Here is a 22,662-nt window from a genome sequence, read left to right as displayed (position 1 = left end):
CTTAAAACTAAAAAACTAATACATTCCCTTCCACCAAATTAGTCTTTGTGATCACCTGGGCAAAGAGCATGCAATTCTGACTTGTTTGTCTACTTCCACTTAGAGCAGTATGTTCTTCCCAATCTTGCCTCACCAGAAGGACCATCACTCCTGAGGTCTAGATCTGTTCCTTTGGTCCACCTGATCCCTAACCAGAGTCCACCCATGTCCTTTCAAATCCAGGGCACCTATCAATTAGCCCAAGAATAAATGAAACCCCTGGGGTCTGACCCCCACCATCAATGCTATGCAGTTAGGAAAGAATTTGAATGTAGCAAAATCAAAAATACCTCCAAAATTGTGGAGATTTTTTTCCCCACTGATTCATAAAATAAATCTTTCTTGAGGAACCACTTTACGCAAGAGCCAGAGCTGAGTTTCTAGGATACAGTAATTAATAACATGAGTTCCTCTTTTCACAGGGCTCGTAGGGGGCCATAGTGGTCAGCAGGGAGTGCCCTGAGAGTATTTTAGCCTTCACTATTATCATTCATCGCTCTCAAAGCCATCCCAAGTAAGCACTGCCCAAGCCTCAGGATCACCTCATAGCCCTTCCCTTCTTAACAAAAGGCTGCCCTCCAGCCCCATCCTGGCTACTGCCAGTACCTGTATAATTCATTCTTTAATCATAATTGTCATAAGTACAAAGGGCTCTAAGCACAATTTTCTCATCTTAAAAATAGCAATACCCACCTCATAGGATTATTGTGAGGATTAAACACAATGAAATTCTCAGAAGATGTCCGTCACATAGTGTTAGGTATTATTATTATTGTTTTATTACTATTTATGATTTATTATTGTTTTAACATAGCAGGAGACTTGTCCCATCCTGTGTGATCAGGGAAGGGGCTTCCTTGAGGATGTGACACCTGAGCTGCTTTCTGAAAGATAATTATTACCTTGGTGAAGGGGTGGGGGAATGATGGTTGGGAGGCATCCTGGGCAGAGCCAACAGCCTCTGCAAAGATCCTAAGGCAGGAATAAGCGGGGCCTATTAGAGGTCAGAGGGAAGATCACACAGCAGTGTTAAGAATACTGGTCTTCACAGACATGGAGAACAGACTTGTGCCTGCCAAGAGGAAGAAGAAAGGAGGGGGATGGACTGGGAGTTTAGGGTAGTAGATGCAAACTATTATATTTAGAATGGATAAGCAATAAGGTCTTCCTGTATAGTCCAGGAAACTACATCCAATCACTTGTGATGGAACATGATAGAAGATAGGAGATAGTATGAGAAAAAGAATGTATATGTATGACTGGGTCACTATGCTGTACAGCAGAAATTGACAAAACATTATAAAACAACTATAATTTTAAAGATTTTTAAAAAGAATATTGTCTTTATCCTAAAACTAGTGGGAGTCCACTGAAGGTTTTTTTTTTTTTAATCTTTTTAGGGCTGCAGCCGTGGCATATGGAGGGTCCCAGACTAGGGGTTGAATCAGAGCTGTAGCTACAGGCCTATACCACAGCCACAGCAACTCCATCCAAACCACACCTGTGACCTACACCACAGCTCATGGCAATGCAGCATCCTTAACCCACTGAGGGAGGCCAGGGATTGAACCTGCGTCGTCATGGATAGTAGTGGAGCTTGTTACCACTGAGCCACCACAGGAACTCCTGAAGGTTTTTAAGCAAGAGACTTGCATGATAAGACTGGCATTTAGAAAGACCACTCTGGCTGTAGTTTGAAGGTTACTGGAAAAGTACTGGATTTCCCAAAGGAACAAAACACAATCTTGTATTCTTTGGCCTACTGTATAAGGGTAACCACCAGTTCACACAATCAACCTTTTCCCAACATCAAAACCCCTCTGGCTTTCTGTCTGAGAAATGGTATTTACTTTCCTCATCAGACCCTGACCAACAGTGCCAAGGACTTTTCTCCTGCCTTGTACATGGCTAGTACTAATTTCTCCCTGGTTGGCTGAAATTAAATTCTCTGTTCAAACAGGCTCAACTCTCCCCTTCAGGGCTTGGTAAAGTTAGTACTGGTGTCTAAGGTGAGGAGAAGGAGAGTCCAAGTGTCAGAGTTCCCTGGCTTATTTGATCCTGTCCAGTCTCTCCTCACATGCAAGAACTGGTGCTTGGAAAGAGTGACCACCTATTCTTGTGCTTGCACATCATCCCACAAGGTTTTGTTGGTATCAAGCACCTGCTACCACCTGGCCTGAGCTGATTGGTCAAAGAGTCTGGGCCTAAACCAAGTGGAGCCAATCAGAGCCCTCCTCTGGGATTTGGAATGGGAACCACAATCTCAGGTTAGTTGGGCTGCTGATTTGCAAGTAGAAAACAATACAGTAACTGACAGATGTGGCTCTTTTTACACTAATCCTACCTTTATTAAAATGTTTATATTATGGGAGTATGCCGTGGGTGCAGCCCTAGAAAAGGCAAAAAGACAAAAAAAAAATGTTTACATTATGTTCATCATCATCTATGAAATTAAAATATTATTTATTTTACAATGTTATTATCTAATTACATTTAATTACATATAATTGCATAAGTTACATATAATTTCATTAAAATATTATTTATCAGATCATCTAATTTTTTGATGCCTTCTTAAATTTTGCACCTCACTTGCTTCACCCTAGCCTCAATTCTGTTTTCTGTCGTGTGGATCAGGAAACCAAGAAAACAATTCTGTAGGGAAAAAAAAAAACAGAAAAAAGAAGCAAGTGTGAAAAAGTGAGAGGCAGGAGATGGAGAGAAAGATGACATTCTGGATTTTCCACGCATTTCTGCCTTTTGGGGTAAATGAACCAATCCAGATTTTTATAGCAAATTCCTTGTTTTATTTAGACTAACTCAACTGAAGGTTAAAAGATTCCCAAGAAATTCAATTAGAGTCCTCCATAAGATTTTGTTTGTGAAAAGGGGGGGAGGGGCTCTGCTGCTTTAAAAACCCAGAGAGATGGACATATTCATTTATTATGAACTTATCAGAAAACCTAACCACCATTTAAATTTTAAATATTGCTTCTATGAGAAAATGCACTCCAAGAACTCCCCTGAAATCATGGGTTTAGATATGTAATGTTCACATTTTGTTGAAATTTAATGCTGTTTACCCTACATTCTTTAAAAAGCCAAGCTCCTGAAGACTCAATTTTAACTGCTTTCCTATGCAAATTCATTATATGAGGAGGCAAAATAAAAAGTTTATGCTCGTGACTTAGTGGTCAACCACTGAATGTACAAAAGTATTATTTTGGTGAAGAGAGAATTTACTGACTTTACTAAATATCATTCAAAGCCTAGAAATATATTTATAAAAAAATTAAGAAATGTAAACATTTTAAGTATATTTTGACCAGCTTCAGCTTTTAAGCTCAGCTTAATGAACTTGGGAAAAGAGTAGGGAATTTTCCTCTGGAGCTTGATTACAATAAAAAAACAAGGTAGGTAGAATTCTTCCCACTTATCAGATGGCTGTGGTACCTTCCAAAAGTTGTAATGCTCCCTAAAAGACTAGTAATATAAATATCAGTTTTTGTGTGAGATTAAAAATACAACCAAATAAATTTAGCATGCAAAAACAAAATAAAACATAGATTCTAGGAGTTCCTGCTGTGGTTCAATGGGATCAGGGGCATCTCTGTAGCTCTGGGATGCAGGTTTGATCCCTGGCCCGGCACAGTGGGTTAAAGGATCCACTGTTGCTACAACTACAGCATAGGCTGCAACTGAGGCTTGGATCTGATCCCTGGCCAGGGAATTCCATATGACACAGAGCAGCCAAAAAACAAACAAACAAACAAACAAAAAGATTCTATAAAATAGAGCTGTGTTCAGGTATCAACAGCTGGCCCTCCCTAGGCTGCCCACTCTTGGCTAGTTACCTAACTTTTTTGAGTCTTTTTCATTTTCTTTTTTTTTTTTTTTTTTTGTTGTTGTTGCTATTTCTTGGGCCGCTCCCGTGGCATATGGAGGTTCCCAGGCTAGGGGTTGAATCGGAGCTGTAGCCACCGGCCTACGCCAGAGCCACAGCAACGCGGGATCCGAGCCGCGTCTGCAACCTACACCACAGCTCACGGCAACGCTGGATCGTTAACCCACTGAACAAGGGCAGGGACCGAACCCTCAACCTCATGGTTCCTAGTCGGATTCGTTAACCACTGCGCCACGACGGGAACTCCTCTTTTTCATTTTCTAAAAACACAGATTAGAGCACCTCATCACAGGGCTATACAATACATGGAATATACCCAGTTCAAAGACTGATACTTCACAGGGTCTCTGTAAACATCAATGTGTCTCCTTTTATTATATGTACAATATGAATCGCATAGTGATTTGCTCAGGTGATGGGGATATATATAGGTGAATTTTTACTTTTGTTTCATTTCTTTGCTAATGTAGTTCACATATTAAGCGCCAATTTTTTTAATGCCAAAAATATCAGCAACCCTCCCAGGGCTGTTCTCCAGACCACTCCTACTCTAAGCTTTCTAGAGGAAGCTTGCACTCACTTTGGGAAAGGCAGCCAACATTTCTCAAAACTACAGCAATTCTTTCATGCAATCAAAATTATTCATTGCCCTCACCTTTAGGGAAAGTTCATTAATGAAGTCCCCTCTCATACTGGTGAATTTCTTTTCAAACATAACTTGTTTGGGATGTAGGATTGATGGGATTTAACCTTTATAGTTTTTATTTTTATTAAAAATGTTTCAAGGTTGTCAGAACTTCACTTTGACAGTTTTATTTTTTGTCTTTTTAGGGCCACACCTGCACATATCGAAGTTTCCAAGCCAGAGGTCCAATCAGAACCAGGATGGGAACTCCAACTTTGATAAATGAACATTAAAATGTAGTATTTTCGAAGAAAAAAAAACCTTATTAAGCCATACTAATGTGAAAGGGAAAATAAAAAGCCTCTCATAGGTCTAACTTGATTACATGCAAAGAAAGACCAGACAGACTAATCTAGGTTAATATGATTAAAAAAATTAAATACTAAAAAATTAACTATTGGATACACACCCATATATAAGAAACCAGTTAACTCCTGCTATTATCATAGATTTGTTTAATAATATTTTAGTATTAACTCCTTTTTAAAATGATGATTTTTTAAATATATTAGTTATTCATGATTGATCTCAGCAATTTACAGTAATTAAAGGGAAATAACACCACATTTTAAGCAGGCAAAAGTAAAAAGCAAGAGATATAGACATGGTTTGCAGAATAAAAACCCAGGGATTTTTTTAAAAATGAATTATAGGTATAAGTCTTGACCATGAAAGAGTAGTTACATTAAATCATTCTTCAATATACTCAAGGCTTATTAATCCCAATCAACAAATTACATCAAATTAATACATCTTGAAAGGAAATGCTCCTTCTAAGCATTAAAGAATCAGCACACATGCAGTGGGCCTGGTTACTATTTTTTATGTATTACATATGGCGGTAATTTATCTTTAATTCTGATTATTTCATAAATTGGTGTATTTTTTAAACCAGTACAGCATCACATGGCATGTAACGAATGATATTAGCTATCTTTTTAGTCTCAAAGGCAAGCATTCAGGGTACCCCACTGGCATACCCTTCTTGTATAGAACATCATTCCTGAAGGTTAACAAGGATGCTTGCCCTTTCAGAGCAACACATCTAAGCTCTCCCTCCACATAAAAAGACGTTAGATGACTTAACTCTAACAGGAAAGGTCCAGTCTGTGATTAAAGCACAGTTCACTACCGGAATAAAAATTTAAGCCAAAAGAACACAATTGTTTCATTCTTACAAAACCCTACAATCCTTGTAATGCATAAAATTTTAAAAGACATAATCATTCAAAACGTGTTTCTGAGATCATAACCTTAAAGCCTTTCTAGGAGTTCCCGTCGTGGCGCAGTGGTTAACGAATCCGACTAGGAACCATGAGGTTGCAGGTTCGATCCCTGCCCTTGCTCAGTGGGTTAACGATCCAGCGTTGCCGTGAGTTGTGGTGTAGGTTGCAGACGCGGCTCGGATCCCGCGTTGCTGTGGCTCTGGCGTAGGCCGGTGGCTACAGCTCCAATTCAACCCCTAGCCTGGGAACCTCCATATGCCGCAGGAGCGGCCCAAGAAATAGCAACAACAACAACAACAAAGGACAAAAAAAAAAAAAAAAAAGCCTTTCTAGTACATAGCTGCTATTATAAGTTTTAATTGAAAATATATAAATAATAACCACTTCACACACCACCATGAGTGATTGCTATTATGCTAAGAGATACTTCACATGTATGATCTCATTTAATCCTCACAATAACCTGATGTGGAAAATATTATTATTTTTCATTGTACTGACAAAGAACCTAGGGGTAAGTAATTCACAAAAGGCAGAAGACTAGGAATTGGTAGAGTCAGGGAGCAAAATGCAGTCTGTTTGACTCCAAAGCTTGTACCTTAATTATTCTGCTTTGATCCCAAATATTTTTAAAAATTTATTTTACTGAAGTAGTTGATTTACAATGTTGTTAATTTCTACTGCATAGCAGTGTGATTCAGTTATATACAAGATATTGAATTTCTCCCAAGATACTGATTGTAGTTCCCTGTGCTAAACAGTAGGACCTTATTGTTTACCCACTCAATATACAAAATAGTTTGTATCTGCTAATTCCAAACTCCCAATTCATCCCTCCCTGCCACTAAATTCTCCCTAGGCAACTGCTAGTCTGTTCTCTATGTCTGTAGGTCTGTTTCTGTTTCATAGATAGGTTCATTTGTGTCATATTTTAGGTTCCACCAAATTTTATAATAAATCATAAAAATACTGCTTTTGAAAATACAGCTAATCAAAACATATTAGATTATATGAAATTACAGAAGAAATACAGTCAGTAATTTCTTAATATAATCTATAAATAGATGTATAATGATATACTAAGCATTTCTTTTAATCCTATAAGAGGGAGAAAAAAATCAAGAGGTAAAAAGTTCATCATCTTCTTGTAGATGGATCTTACCAAAAGTCTCCAGAACACATAGCCAACACAGGTTGGGCCAGCACACTAATGCCAGATAAACAGATTTTTATAGTAGGAAGAGAGCAAACTCTTTTTAAATTATGGAACACAATGAATCATCAGTTATTCTGAAAAGGGTGATGTGTAACCACATGTGTCATTGTTGTGAAAGAAGAGTCAATATCCACGTCTATAAATGCTCGTGTAGCAGAGCTCTGAGATTTTCTATGTTATTCTACTTCAGATTTTACATATTTGAAAGCATCTAGTATAGTGTTTGGTATACAGTGGTGCTCAATAATCAGTAGTTTGACTCTTCTTCCTCACCTCCTAGACAGAAAGACTGAGGGCACACTGTGCTAAAATGTAGATAAGTGCATCACTGGAAGAGAAACTGTGCAGGATGGATGAGTCAGCCTCAGGTAGCATCTGACATGATGAGGTTATCAGGGCCCAGGAAATGCTTCTGTACTTCATTAAAAAGTAATTATTAAAACAGAGGAAGTGTAGCTTAACAACCTCAGGAGATTTTTTTAAAAACCCTAGTAATTTGCATGACTATGAATAGCTGTCAAAAGAGCATGAGACAGTTCAGTAAATAAGCTATTTCGACATCAATAAGAAAAAGATGAACAACTCCATGGACAAAGAGCATGCACAGGCAAATCATCAAACTAGAGATATAAAGGAACAGTAAATATACAAACAAAAAATGTTCACTCTGGTTAGTAATAAAAATACAAATAAATTAAAAAACATTTCCTTCCAATCACACTGGCAAAGAATGATTGATGGCCAACGAGAGCAAGGAAAATGACACTCACATACACAGGCAGGTATTTAAATTAGTGCGATCCTTCCAGAAGGAAATTTGTAAATATATATCAAAGGCCTTAAAATGGGCAAACCCTTTGATTAGAAATTCCACGTCTAAAAATCCACCCTAAGGAAATAATCAGGTAAGTGTACAAAGGTATGCGTGCAAGGGGTTTCACAGGGGTGTTGATTATACAAGTAAAACACAGAATTAATCTGTTTGTTTAGGGATGAATTAAACAGCATATGTATTTCAATGGAGATACCAACCAGTAATTTTAAATGACTCCAGAGTTCCCATCGTGCTTCAGTGGTAACGAACCCAACTAATATCCATGAGGATGCAGGTTCAATCCCTGGCCTTGCTCAGTGGGTTAAGAATCTAGTGTTGCTGTGAGCTACAGCATAGGTGGAAAATGTAGCTCAGGTATGGTGTTGCTGTGGCTGTGGGGCAGGCCAGCAGCTAAAGCTCTAATTTGACCCCTAGTCTGGGAACGTCCATATGCTATGGGTACAGCCCTAAAAAGCCAAAAAAAAATTAAATAAATAAAAAATAAAACCAAATGACTTGAGAAGTATATTTTTTTGTTTCTTTTTTTTTTTTTTGCCTCTTATGTTAAAAGGAAGGGCTGCTGAGACAAACAACAATGTCCTACTGTACAGTATAATGAACTATATTCAATATAATGAAAAATAATATATATGTATACCTGAGTCATTGTGCTGTACAGCATAAATTAATACAACACTGTAAAGCAACTATACTTGAATAAATGTTTTTAAATAAAAAAAAAAGGGAAGGATGGGTGATGATGAAGATGATAGGACAACCTTTATTGAGCACTTAATAAGCATCCAGAACAGGAACTCCTTTCTGTACCTCATGTAATTCATTAGGCACTTTATTATCCCTGTTTATGGATTAAAATACTAAGGCATAAAGAGGTTAAGTAACTGGTTAAAAGCCACACAACCAGTAAATGGTGAATCCAAGGTCTAAACCCAGCAGACTGACTCCGGAGTCCACACTTTCAGCAAACCTAATGAAGGGAACACATTTTCCAGGACACAGTCCTCAAGTGCTAAAGAGATAAGGAGCAATAGCCACAGGCACCTAGTACCAAGGCCAGAGAGACAAGGCAACATCAACTCTCTCTGACTCAGTACACAGTTTCCAATAATCTAAGATGCCCAATGGCGAAATAAGTAGCTATGCCAGATAATATCTCCCTCACTGGAAGTCAAAAATGGGACCATAACACATTCGAGGTTGTTCTAAAGGGAATGCAAATGGCCCTAGGACTGCCTGACCCAGAGAAGCTGACAGCAGGGGATGAGGACCTGCCACCACCACTGGTTGGTGTCTCCCATGGAGGTCCCACTTATGGGCTGAAAGGGGGCCCCCAAATTCACACATGCAAGTCCTCACATTCAGTCCCTTACAATGTGACTGTACCTGGAGATAGGGCCTTTAAAGCAGTAATTATGGTAAAATGAGGTTAGATGGGTGAGTTCTAACCCAATATGACTGGTGGCCTTATAAAAAAAGGAGATCAGGACTCACACAGATAAAGAGGAAAGACCATGTGAGGACACAGTAAGAAGGCAGCCATCTACAAGCCAAGGAGGGAGGCCTCAGAAAAAACTAACCCTGCCCACACCTTGATCTCAGACTTCTAACTTCCAGATCCAAGAGAAAACAGATTTCTGTTGTTTAAGCCACTCCGTCTGTGGGATTTTGTTATGGCAGCCCTGCAAACTAATACAGCCCCAAGGACAGCGCAAAGCGCAAGGTCCTCGCCCTGGCTGTTTTCTGGCCATCACTCTGCTCCATGATTGAAATCAGTCTTTCCTAGCCACTGCTGACATGGCTGCCAGTTTCCTCCAGGCTTCTGAAGCTCATAGGCTGTGCCAGACCTGCTGACCACCCTACCTCCAGGTTTGGGATAACTGCTGCTCTGCTCAAAAGCTGGATCACAGGTGACTCAGAAGTGTCAGCTTTGGAGGACCCCTGGGGACTGGGATAGCTGCTTCTCCACCACTGCTCCCTTGAGCAGCTGGCTCCTGACTTTCACTTCTCCAATCAGGGCTCACCAGGTGCTAAATCCCACCATCCTTAGAGGAAATTCCCTCTGGGAAGTTGCCTGGACTCCTAGAGACACAGCTGGTTTTATAGGAGCCCTCTCCTCACAGGTTGCATAAGCACTGTGAGGGCCCAAGCAGAGCGGGAGGAGGGGAGGGTCCACACTGTGGAGGCACAGCCTGGTCATGTGCTGAAGCACCTGCTACCTCCCCAGACTCCGTCTCTGAGCCCAAGCTAGGTGCACCTGTGAGCCTTCCACGTAACTTCAGGTAGGCTTTTACCAAATTCCCCTGGGCTACCCCATTAGCCTGTCACTTATGACTGAAAACATCTGTACCCTACCTAATACAGACCTGTTCTGGATCCACCCACAAAGGTAATGGGGAACACTGCCCATCTCCACATGCTGGGGGATGTGGAGATGCAGCCCTTGCCAAGATACCCTGGTACATTGCAGTCAAATGGCAAAAGTCCTTATCCATCTGATCATTTCAATGCTCTGGTTTAAAATGTTGTGAAAAGTCAAATTCCAAAATGGTACCCCTGCCACCATTTCCAACCTCTGTCCTGCCACTTGACTTTGTTTTCTGGTCACGGTTACAGAGAGCTTCTCATCTACATCAAACTCTCTCTCCCTTCAGGACACTGGTATTTACCATCTTCTCTGCCCAGAATTTTCTATGCTCCTCTTTGCTTGATTAGCTCCCATTCAGCTTGCAAGTCCCAGATGTCACCTCCACCGGGAAGCCTTCCCTGAGCCACCCTGAGTTCATTACTCTCATATGAGCTCCAATAACACATGTATATCCACATTCACAATATAACTAGCACCCTATACAATTACTTGTTTGGGGAAAGTGGAGGCAGAAGCCATTGGCTCAGCCTCATTTCCACCCCTAGCCTCACCCAAAACACTAGGGTCTTTAAGCAAGATGACTAATCATCTTGGGGTAACCACAGTTTTGTCTGTTGTTCCAGTGTAGTTACCAATTGCACCCCCATTTGTTCTCTTTGGTTTCCCAATTTGGATGGTAAACTATTTTGATCATCCTGTCTATGTAGACAGGATCCACATCTGTCGTGCTGTCTTGAAGACCCTGGGACTACCATTATTGTCACAAAATGCCCAAAAGCAGAAAAGGTGAAAGTATAATGTATCTCTGTTTTAGAACGAAGAGCATGAGATCTTAATGTCAGATTATTCACATATATTGAATCACAACGTTTTAATTTATATTATCGAAATTCATGCCCTAAAAGAATAAAATGGTGCACTGAATATCAAAAATTCCTCTAGCAAGATCAAGGATGAATTATCTAATCACCTTCATGAATACAGCTGGAGACCTTAGAAATCAAACTAAAATATAATGTTTGAGTCAATTCTTCCAGTCACATTTACACACCCCTTTTCAGCTCTTACTTTAACTTAATTTTTAGCTTCATCACTCCCCTATGAATAGAAACATAAAATGCTTGGATCGGTTACACAGTCTTGTCAAAATAACCTAACCTGCAATTATAACATCCTAAGGTGCTTTTTTAAAATGTTGCCATGAAAACTTTTTATTAAAGAATTTCTTACAGCTCTCACACCACTGAAAATTAAAGTATCCATTTGCATCTTTATAGATGACAAAATGTAAATCTTGAGTGTTTTGCTATATAAAAATTAGCTATATGATAAAAAAAAAAAACTGTATGGAAAAAAATCAATGTGGTATGTAATTATTCTACCTCATTAGAAAACTGTATAAAAAAGTACTTAAACAACAAATGAACATTCTTCTCTAATTAATGACTGCCTTCTAACAAACAGAAAATAAAGAGTTTTTAGTTCTCTAACCTATGATCTAGGTGTAATCCAATCCATTTTCAAAGAAAGAAACAGTCTTAATATTAAATTCTAAAACACAGACTCTTCATTCATTCAAATATTTACTAAAGGCTTAGTATATTTCCAGTAATCACTGAACAAGATATGATGACAGACACAAAAGAATTAAAAAGAGTCTCTCCCCTTCAAATAGCTTATAATCTACAAAATAAGGCATAACATGCATATTTGCATCCCCCTGATAGTACAAGTCATTCTGCGTTTTCTTCAACTGAGATATGTACAATTTTTCCTCATTTTAAAATTTCTAAAATTGAAGTTGTACCTTAAATCGATATGTCCGATAATATGCTGATATACTGAAAACCTGGTGTCTATCTTATATCTGCAAGCAGCATTAGAACTGGGGAAGCACCATGGTTCAAGTGCCTAGATAAGGAGACTAGGAGTACAGACCTGCACTATTACGTTTCATTCTCACATTAAACTGGCATTATAAGAACTAAATGGATCCATTCTTTTCAGAACTAAATGGATCCAGCAATATTTGAGAAATTGGAATACTTGAGGTTAAAACAAAACAAAACACAACTGCGAAAAATAATGAAGCTGAGGTTCAAATCCAGCTCTGTTACATTCTGTTGCACCACACCAACCTACCTACGGCAAGAGGGGTGTTGGTTAGAATAGCAGAGGAAGGTTAAGGCGAGGAGCTCTGAAGCATGCAGAGAAAAAGAAGGAGGCTTTCCAGATGAAAAGTACAACACTGAAAGATACAGAGGCTTCTTGTAAAATAAGAACCCTGTACCAGCTGGAGATGCAATGTAGACATGTATTCAGCATGCAATCTTTAACAGGAAGCCTGTTTGGTACGTTCCATTTTTATACCCATTTTACTGATTAGGAAGAATAAGTTTAGAGAAATTAAGCAACTTCACAAAGGTGACACAACTAGTATGGGAGAGGGGGTGAAAACCTAGGCAGTCTACCTCCAGACCCACTCTTTTTAACTAGTAAGCTATCCAGCATCTCTAGCTAGTATAGTATATTTTATAAAAGTATAACTCAGAAGCCTCTATATCTTTGAGTGTGTTGCATCTCTCACCTGGAAAGCATGTAGCAAACATGCTAATTCTCTCAGACGAAATATTTGGTTTTCCATGAGAACACAGCTCTGACCAAGCTGAATAACAAATAATTCACTCTAACTAACCATTCACTAACCATCTTCCCACTCACTCATTCAACATTTAAATAGCGTTTTCCATACGCCAGGAATGCATGTAAAGGAGTAAGATTAAAACGACTTTGTAAAGCAAAATGTCTGGGTTTTTTTTTTTTTAACATGACAAGTGATAAAAGTTATCACTCCTTAAAGCATAATTTTCTTTTAAAAAATAGATGTAAGGTAGAGGAAAAGACGTGGGCATGAAGTTAATTTCCTTCGGCTGAGCAGAACTACACATGAACTGACATCTTAACTGTGAGTTATAGGGACAGGGACCATGTCCTGCTCATCTCTGTGTTAGATCTGTTCCCAGAAGACTTGTTAATAAATGAATTGTTTATAAATTGTTCTTGTTTAGGGAGTGAATGCGCTTTTACCACAAATGCAGGAATTCCAGACATCTCCAAAACCACTTTTCCCTGTCCCTGTTTCCAAGTCTTTTACAGAATATGCACATAATCCTAACCACTTCAAGAGATCAAATTGAAAAGGAAATCCACATTTCACTTTCACTTAAAAATTATTGTCACTTTAAAACTTGGGTGCAGTACTGAACAAAACACTGTGATGTGAGAGACTCAATGGGCATTTGGTTTCAGTGGTCAGGGAAAGCCTCTGAAGAAATGAAGTTCATCTAAAACATCACTTCATTATACCAATGACAAAATACTAAAGAATATTCCAGAGACCAGAAAGTTTTCCACATTATGTTTTTTGCTTGGAGACATGTTTTGAATTGCTACATGACTTAGTGGCATGAGTCAGAAGAAGAGGAGGAAAGTGGAGTCTGTTTTCTTGGCTCAGTCAATAGGCTTGGGTGGGCCCAACAAGTGGGAGGATGAATCTCAGAGAGAGGAGTGTGGAGGAGGTCGAGGGGGAAAAAAAAGGCTGTCAAATCTATCATGTTTGGTATTTCACAATGACGAGGTAGAATCCTTCATCAATCCTAATTTTCCCAGTGCACAAAGTCTAAGATCACATAATTTTTAAGTGTATTTTCTAATGAAGACATTATTGCTCTTTGGTGATAGTCTCCCTATGGATAGGGTATATGGTGTACAGTGCTAGATACTATTAGTTAAAAACACCACCACCATGTTTATTTCATGAAGAAAGCACACTGTAAAAATATCCTATGGTTTCAATAATTATGTATAACAGAGAAACAGACTTGCCCACCTACAATCACAATTTTAAGTCTCAAGAACTAGTGTCTTGGCTAAGTATTCTGTATCCACATACCGTTAAAACAACAACTTTTGGTCTCTCTGGGGAATTTACTAAGAATACCACCTATAGGAATCTTCTGAGCAGAGACTATGAATCCAACATCAAGTCTTAGGTAGAGGTGAAGCAACTTTCCCAAGGTCACTGAGAGAGTAAGTGACAGAGCTGGGACTGAAATCCAGGCAAGTCTGACTAGAGTTCACACCCCTCATTGTAGACTATGTTGCCTCCAGAATTACCAGCACAGAATAGCTGGACGCCAGGGATTTCCAGTGAACAAAATCTCTTTCATCGATGCTCAGTAATTTCCAAGATGTCAGCTATCAGGAGTTCCTACTGTGGCTCGGTGGTAATGAACCCAACTGTTATCCATGAGGATGTGGGTATGATCCCTGGCCTTGCTCAGTGGGTTAAGGATCTGGCATTGCTGTGAGCTGTGGTGTAGGTCACAGACACAGCTCAGATCCCTCATTGTTTCAACTGTGGTGTAGGCAGCTGGACCTGTGACTCAACCCCAAGCCTGAGAACTTCTATATGCCACATGTACAGCCCTAAAGAGACCAAAAAAAAAAAAAAAAAAAAAAAAAAAAGTCAGCTATCAAAGATAATTTTCTGGAAAACATTCAGCATAATCATTTCTCTTGTGGATTCTAAAAATCTGGCCTTGGGTTCTAGAAAGGCATTTAGCACAAGGATAACTATGCAAACACTGTAATCACACTGTGTGGTATCAACTCCCAGTCCACTAGAAACATAACCTTGGACAAATATACAACCCTTCTGTGCCTTAGTTTCCCCTTTCTGCAAGATGGTGTTAATAACACTACCTACCTCAGCATCATTATAGGGGTTTAAGAAGTCAATAGAAGTAAAATGCTAAGAACATAAGTTTTAGCTATCATTCTTAACATGGCAGAGTAAAAAAGGGCTAGACTTCAAGCCTATTACACCTCCTCATCTATATTCCCCAATTACCACCACTCTATATACTAAGGCATAAGGTAAATAAAAGCTGTGACAATTCTGTAAAGATACCTAGGGATACACTGCTCATGATACTAACTTTTCACTGAGATTTCATTCTGATGCTAGGATAAAGAAATGAATTGTACTGATGCTCCTGAACAATCGCTTTTCTTTTACTTATAAATGCTTTAAATCACATAACTAACCAAGCTTCGCATTTTATGCCACTGAGAAGAATATTTAGAATGAAACCTATTCCTCCTCCTAGTAAGTATCTAGAACCCAGTGGTGTGCTTTTTTCTATGATTGTTCATGGTTCATTTTATGGTCATTTCCTTTCTGTTTCCTTTGCCAGCCACTTCTCATTTAAGTTAAACTGCATTCTTTTTTAATAATCAAAGTATGAAACAAAATGTCTGGAGGAAGAGGAAAGGAAAACAAAGTGAGAGTGGTGATCTCCTTAGGATCTACTTTCAGGTCTGTGGGAGCAGCTTGATGCCTGCTTCCGAACTAATGGCTTAGGAAGGGCAAAACAATAAGGTAAAAAGCACAAATTTGTAAGGGGCCTGACACAGGCTTGCCCTCACCTATATGTTAATCTGCTTAAGGACCAATATAAAAGTATTCTCCAGGCCCCTATTCCTCACAAAATACAAGTCATAGGACAGAACTGACAGATTCTTGACTTAATAAACAATAAGGATCTGCTGAGTGCCTACCACATTTCGGGCGTTTTTCTAGGCACTTGGAATATATCCTTGTACAGAACAGACTAAGTGCCTGCCCCCAAATCTTATCTTCCACATAAGAAAGCAGGTCAACAATAAACATGGCAAATAAGTAAATTACACGGTGTACCAGGAAGTGATAAGTGCTGTGAAAAAAGTCAAGCAATGTAAATGGGATCTGGGTGAAGGGTTCATGTATTAAAATATTTTTTTACCAGAAACTGAAAATAGATACTACAATAATTCTAAATGGTTATATTGGTTAAAATGATACATATCATTCAATATACATACTTATTCTATATACATAATTCTATATGTATATACATTCTATATACATAATTATATATATATATATAAATTTTTTTATCCTAAATAAACTCACATTTTAAAAGTCTGAAATACCACTAATTCTATTGATATTTCTTTGGTAAAGTGAACACTTTTCATAAAATAAAATAAATCACATCTTATCATTTGTATAAATCCTTTATTTCCTAGCTACTTTACTAAAACCTAGGATTCCAGAAACTTTTACATGATATTCTGGTCTTTCACCCACACTCATAACTTTGGAAACTCCAACTGCACAGAAAGACAGGTCATCAGTTTCAGAGTTTGTTTCTTGGGTTCCCACAAAACATAACCATCCTCTCAGTTCTATATTCTCACTTGGTCACTGTGCAACACGCCCGCCACCAAATCTACCATGTACGGAAGGGCAGAGGTTCGTGCCAAAATCACTGAAAACAGCGGCAAAGTCCACAACAGCCTCTAGGCAAAGACACTTCTCTGGAGTCACTGCTCAAAACTGCCCTTTCCTAAAATGACCACAATTCTAAGCACCAGCACTGCCCACCTCACCAATGCCACCCTTCACTGAGAATCCACAGGGGTTGCAGTCAAACAACGTGTTTTTGTTTTTCTTGCTCTTTGTAAAGGATCCTTCTCTTTCCAGGCCTTACACTTGAATCCAGGTGAACCTGGGCCAGGGGACAATATGCATGACAGGTGACAGACACTGTGCTGTACTTGGATTCAAGCTTTTGTTCTGATATGGGCCCACTGGGCTAGAACTAAGCTTCTAAGCTTCATTCTCTCCATGAGGTCTCTGATATCCAGAAGTGCTAGGCCCACAAGTTCTCCAGACATGCCTCAATCTTAGGGTACGTCTTGGGACTTATGAGCCAAGGGAGTTCCAGCTCTTTGGGAAGGAAGCACAGTTTGTGGGTTCTATGGCATCATGGTGAGCTTGCAAAGTGTTGGATTTGGCTTGCTATGCACTGCCTACAAAGAGCTGGCACAGCAATGTGCTGAGATAACGGGAATGATCTAAAAAAACAACATATAAAAAACGAAGGTGATGATTCAAATACAATATAAGGTGATAATTAAAAAACAACATGGAGTTTCCTTGTGGCTCAGTGGTAACGAACCCAACTGGGATTCATAAGAACTCGGGTTTGATCCCTGGCCTCGCTCAGTGGGTTAAGGATCCAGCATTGCCATGAGCTGTGGCGTAGGTCGCAGACTAGGCTTGGATCTGGTGTTGCTGTGGCTATGGCATAGGCCTGGGAACTTCCATATGCTGCAGGTGTGGTCCTAAAAAGACAAAAAAAAAAAAAAAAAAAAAATGGAGTTCTCCTGTGGCACAGTCACTTCAGTGGCTTGGGTCACTACTATGGTGCAGGTTTGATCCCTGGCCCAGGAACTTCCAGATGGCACAGGCGTGACCAAAAAAAAAAAAAAAAAAAAAAAATCTCAAAGAAAAGCTCTCCAAAAGACAAAAGACAAAAAAAAAAAAAAAGAAAGAAATAAAGAAAAGAAAAGAAAAGCTCTCCAAATTAACATTAAAATATTCAGGGTAGCTCATGATAAAAGATATACAAATTCAGTACAAAAATACTAGAACTACACAATATAGGGCAGTCATATCCTACATGTGAAAAGAATTTTCAAAGTAGTATTGTATTCTTAGAATTACAAATTTAGGAATAAAGACGATCATTCTTCCAATGAAGAAAAGTCTGTAAGTATATTAAAAGTATTTTTCCTTCCTGTGACTATTTATTCTTCTGATGAAAAGCAAACCCCAGAAGATTCCACCAAAGAAGTTTTTCTTTTATATTCCCCTGAACATAAGAAATATTGCAAGGGGAGTTCCCACTGAGGCTCAGCAGATTAAGAACCTGAAACAGTGTCCACAAGGATGCAGGTTTGATCCCTGGCCTCCCTCAGTGACTTAAGAATCCAGCCTTGTGCAAGCTGCAGGATAGGTCACAGATACAGCTTGCAACCAGTGCTGCTGTGGCTGTGGCTGTGGCTGGCAGCTGTAGCTCTAATTCAACCCCTAGCCCAGGAATTTTTACATGCCACATGTATAGCTGTTAAAAGATTTTGTAAAAAAGAAAGAAATATAGCAAGGATATATAGAGCTTTCTGCCACCTCACGGATTTGGAAAGTGTTATGAAACCATGAACCAATCTTATGTTCTAACCCAACCCCATAACGTATTACTTGCGTAACCTGGGCAAATTCCTTATCTTTCTCATCCAACATTTACTTGTCCATAAGACAAGAGTAAAACTACCTGCTGTCCAAATACTTTCAATTGACAATAAACGAAGTGATGAGTTTGAAAGTACTTTCTAAACAATGAGGTACAATATAAGCAAACAACCTCATCACACCTCATTCTATGACTGCAGCAGATGGGGCACTTCTCCCATAATAACCTGAGAAATCTAAGAAAACAGACTTGTTCACCCAAAACGGCATTCCTCCAGATCTTATTACATAATTCTGTTTTGTAAAGTAGTTAAAAAAGACAATTAGCTAAACTCAAAGTTCATTATCTCCATAGAGCATTTTTAGCCAGAATACCTGAATAAAACAGAATGAAAACATTTTAGTACTGCTTAGGCTATTCTACATACTGCCTTTTTTTTCTGACACCTTGAATGGATGCTTGCCTCTTAGGTAACATTTTCAATTATTCAGGCACTAGTTAATATTGCTGGTGTCGGCATGATCAGTAATTACTATCTTACTAATCACAGGCATCTGATTCCAGCTGCTCCCATCTTTGATATAACCATTAGCAACAGCCTGGAGGACAGGAACTGACAGAGAAAGAATACGGTTGGGGGTCAAATGAATGCTGGTGGTGTACTAGCTTTCAGTGAGCTGCCAAAGTCAGAGACACAGGCCAAGAAGTGAGACCTCCAATTCAGAAAGCAAAAGATGAATGTCCTGAGAATTTTATACAAAATAAAATATTTTTTATGAACACGAGAATGGCTTTCGAATCTAGATCTGAATAAGCCGGCTAAATACATCATACCTTCAACAACTTTCTTTTGAGTAATTATAAAAAGAATTCATCTGCATACTCACTCTCCTGCCAGATGAGACTTTTCCTTTCCCCAGATGGCTGGGGTGAGTGTCTGTGCTGGGAAAATCAGCAGGAGTTCAAAGTCCTTAACTGTAAAAAGAAGCAAAGGCTTATGAAACATGTACTATGTGAGACACCAAAGGGACCATAAAACCAAAGAGCAACCAATGAACACAAGTCCTGGGTAACCTGTGTCCTGGTCCCAGTTCTGCTCCTGTCTCTCTTGGACAAGCCAGTTTGCTTCTCTGGACTTGTGCTTTCTCACGTGGGCAGTAGTGTGATCCAACCTAGTCTGGAGAGTTCTCTATAGCCTATCTGAAATTACCCAACGCTGAGGGTCAGCAAAAATAGGTAAAGCAGCATCCTTCAGTATTCACCGGGGACTGGCTGCTCCAGGACCTGTCTGCGAGAGATACCAAAATCCACAGATGCTCAAGTCGCATAGTATGCCCTCTATGTCTGTGGATGCAGAACCTATGGATACAGAGGCCCAGCCATAGAGGTAAAAATCATATTACCACAGAGATTCTGTGTGAACACCACCAAGAGACCCAGTCCTTTAAGAGCTGGTTCTAGGGGAATATGGAAACTGCATTTACCATAAATGAAATATATTTTGAGGGAAAAAATTAGTGCAGGAATGAGAATATGTGTATATGTGTGTGCATGTCTAGTGATGCATGTGTGTACATATACATGTGTAGGTATGCATATGTGTGTATGAATAGGTAGACTGTGTTGTGTGTGTGTATATATGTTTATAGAGAAGTATGGACAATCTATCTCATTTCTCTTTTTTCTCTTTTTGTTTATTGCCCCTCCTCTAAATCTCTGGCCCTGAGCCCTTAATTCGACCCCCCCAGGCTGGAGGTCGAATTGGAACTGTAGCTGCTGGCCTATGCCACAGCCACAGCAAGTTGGGGTCCAAGCAGCATCTGCAACCTACACCACAGCTCACGGCAAGGCCAGAATCTTTAACCCACTGAGCAAGGCCAGGGATCAAACCCACATCGTCATGGATACCAGCTGGGTTTGTTACTGCTGATCCTTGATGGGAACTCCTTAATTTAATTTTCAAACAAGGCTTGTAGACAAGGAAGAGCTGAGTAACAGCCTACTTATTACTCCCGGATAGCTCAGAAGCCATTCTGTACTATGAGTGATTCTCTACAGAATGAGGATGCTAAAGGATCAGTGATGCTGGTGGATGGGGAAGTGGTGGCATCAGAATCATCTGAAGAATGGCTTTTTAAATTTCTCTCTGCTTTCTCCTTACTCCTTCCCTCCTTGAGATTCTCATATGACCCTAAAAGGATAGTCTTAATGCACCACACACACACACACACCCTGCAAGTCATTGCTATCAGTTTGCTGGATAGAATAAAAATTGAAGTATTTCCCTGCCAATGTCCTTTCCTGCTCTGACACTTTAGGACATTGATATACGTTCTAATTAAAGAAACACTTGAGATGATCAGAGAACAGCAGAAGTCAGCACTGCACAGCTATGTAAAAACTGAGTGAAGTAGATGAGGACTTTAAAATAAGGAGAAATACAGCATGACAGAGCTATGCAGCAGTGGTTTCATGGAGGAAATGGGTACTGAGCTAAGCCTTGGTACCCAGATCTAAGCACACCAGGGGATCAGGCATGCACAAGATCCAGCACATGCATGAGGCATGAAAGACATTGAGAGGGGACAGCAGCAGAGCTGGGAGTAGCACCAGGTAGGGATGACCAGGAGAAGTGGGGCCAGCTGACCTTTGGCTGCAAACTGCATGGCACCAGAACTTAGAACAGTGACTGTGGAATCACCACTGACTGGCTCTAAAGCAAGAGATTGCTAGGAGGAACAAAAATGCGTCTGAGGAAGCGCCTTCAGATCCTGGTACCCAGGACGGCTCAGAGCAGAAGGTTCTAACCTGGCATCTACAAACAGACTTCAAGTATGTGACAGCCCCCACTGCTCTACGCCACTCTTTTAGGAATCCACATGCAAACATGCATTTTGTACAGAAAATAGGAATTTATTTAATTCTCAAAAAGCTGTGTGACAACCCCTTCTCCCATCCGACCCCCATACCGCCCACACATAACACAGGAAAACTGAGACTTCAGTAGAAGAAAGTGTTTGCAGATTTTCCTTGTGAGTCAAGGAGGGTCTTCTGGCACAGGTGAGGTAGATCCGTAAAGGGTACAACCTAGAAAAAGAGTAGCTACAGAGCATCAGCCCAGGTGATTCTTGTGAAGCAGCAGCCTCCACAGAGATGGCAGGGGGCAGGGGGAACAGAGAAAGGAGGATGGACACTGAGAAGCCACTTTCCAGGCTCAAATTTTTTGGGAGGTGTTGATAAAAGGGGCTTTCATTGATTAACAAAGTTGGCTACAACATCGGTCTTATCCAGAATTGTTTGCCGATTATCACCTCATATCAAACCTCTTTTGCATAAGAAAATCAATTTCCCAGAGCTATAGTTTCACATAAAGTGTGTCTAACTCATTCAGGAAACTAATTTAAGGAATTCAATCAAATCAAATACAGCTAATTCTTAATGGGGATACAAACAAGCTCCAAAAAAGGAAAGCAAGAATCATCCTATTTCTTAAATAAAATACCAAAATCCACATTTGACCACCTCCTAAATAGAATCGTTATTTAGCAGAGATATTTCTCAAAATTAATATTTTAAAAGCTAGCATCAATCCAAGTTGAAAGAACAAAACATACCTTCTTCACTCTCTTTATTTTTCATCCAAAGTAGTGCTGATTTTTTGGATACTTCAGTTAAATTTAGTTTGTTATTGGAACATATGAATCATAAAAGCTGTACCTTTAAAAGCATTTTCAGAGAAATTCATTTTTTCAGATTTCAATCAGGTAAGCAAACCTTTGAAAATGACTTGAAAAATTTGTTTGCAAAAGTACAAAGGAAGAAGTAACACCTGAGAAAGTCTAATGAGCCATTGGTGTTGCTTTAAAGTAAATCACAAGGTGTTAATTATCTCAGTTTTCCAGGAGGCTTCTTACCCTAAAATATGCTGTTTTTTGGTTGTGCATTTCATGTTTCTGTTTCTGACTGTGCATTCCATACCTTCTATTAAGCTTTCCCTTCTCTGAATGCCAACAATTTGTGCCTGTGTTGGGATACTTACATTAGGCCCAGGTGACAGTTATAGATGTGTTATAGTTCTAGCTTTCCTCTCTGCTGTTTGGGGACTGTATTCAGGACATGGAGCACTTCTCAACCAGGTCCATGAAAGTATCCAATAGAGTCTGCTGAATGAGTAAGCAGACATCATTTAGGGAGTAGGTAGGAACCTTACTGTAAACTCCAGTATGCAAGAAAATTAAAAGCTTATCTCTA

General features: G+C 39.4%; 1 protein-coding gene across 44 annotated transcripts in view; it reads right to left on the bottom strand.

The window, feature by feature from the left end:
• The window catches only part of KLHL32 (kelch like family member 32), a 227,201-nt gene that overhangs the window by 187,316 nt on the left and 17,223 nt on the right, over window positions 1-22,662 (bottom strand). For 16 of the 44 annotated variants that reach the window (XM_084960576.1, XM_084960794.1, XM_084960620.1 and 13 more), the window contains exon 2: window positions 19,299-19,386. The exons of the other annotated variants lie outside the window; for them this stretch is intronic. The gene's annotated coding sequence lies outside the window, so the exon portion shown is untranslated. The remainder of the gene's footprint in view (window positions 1-19,298; window positions 19,387-22,662) is intronic. 44 annotated transcript variants of the gene reach the window in all.

Source organism: Sus scrofa, chromosome 1 (genome assembly GCF_054392235.1).
Source record: "Sus scrofa isolate SSC_HxYL_T2T_F1_AM1 chromosome 1, Sscrofa_HxYL_maternal_Yorkshire_Landrace_v2.0, whole genome shotgun sequence".
Taxonomy (NCBI): domain Eukaryota; kingdom Metazoa; phylum Chordata; class Mammalia; order Artiodactyla; family Suidae; genus Sus; species Sus scrofa.
Note: the sequence above shows the minus strand (reverse complement) of the source record. Positions and strands in the feature narration are given on the sequence as shown.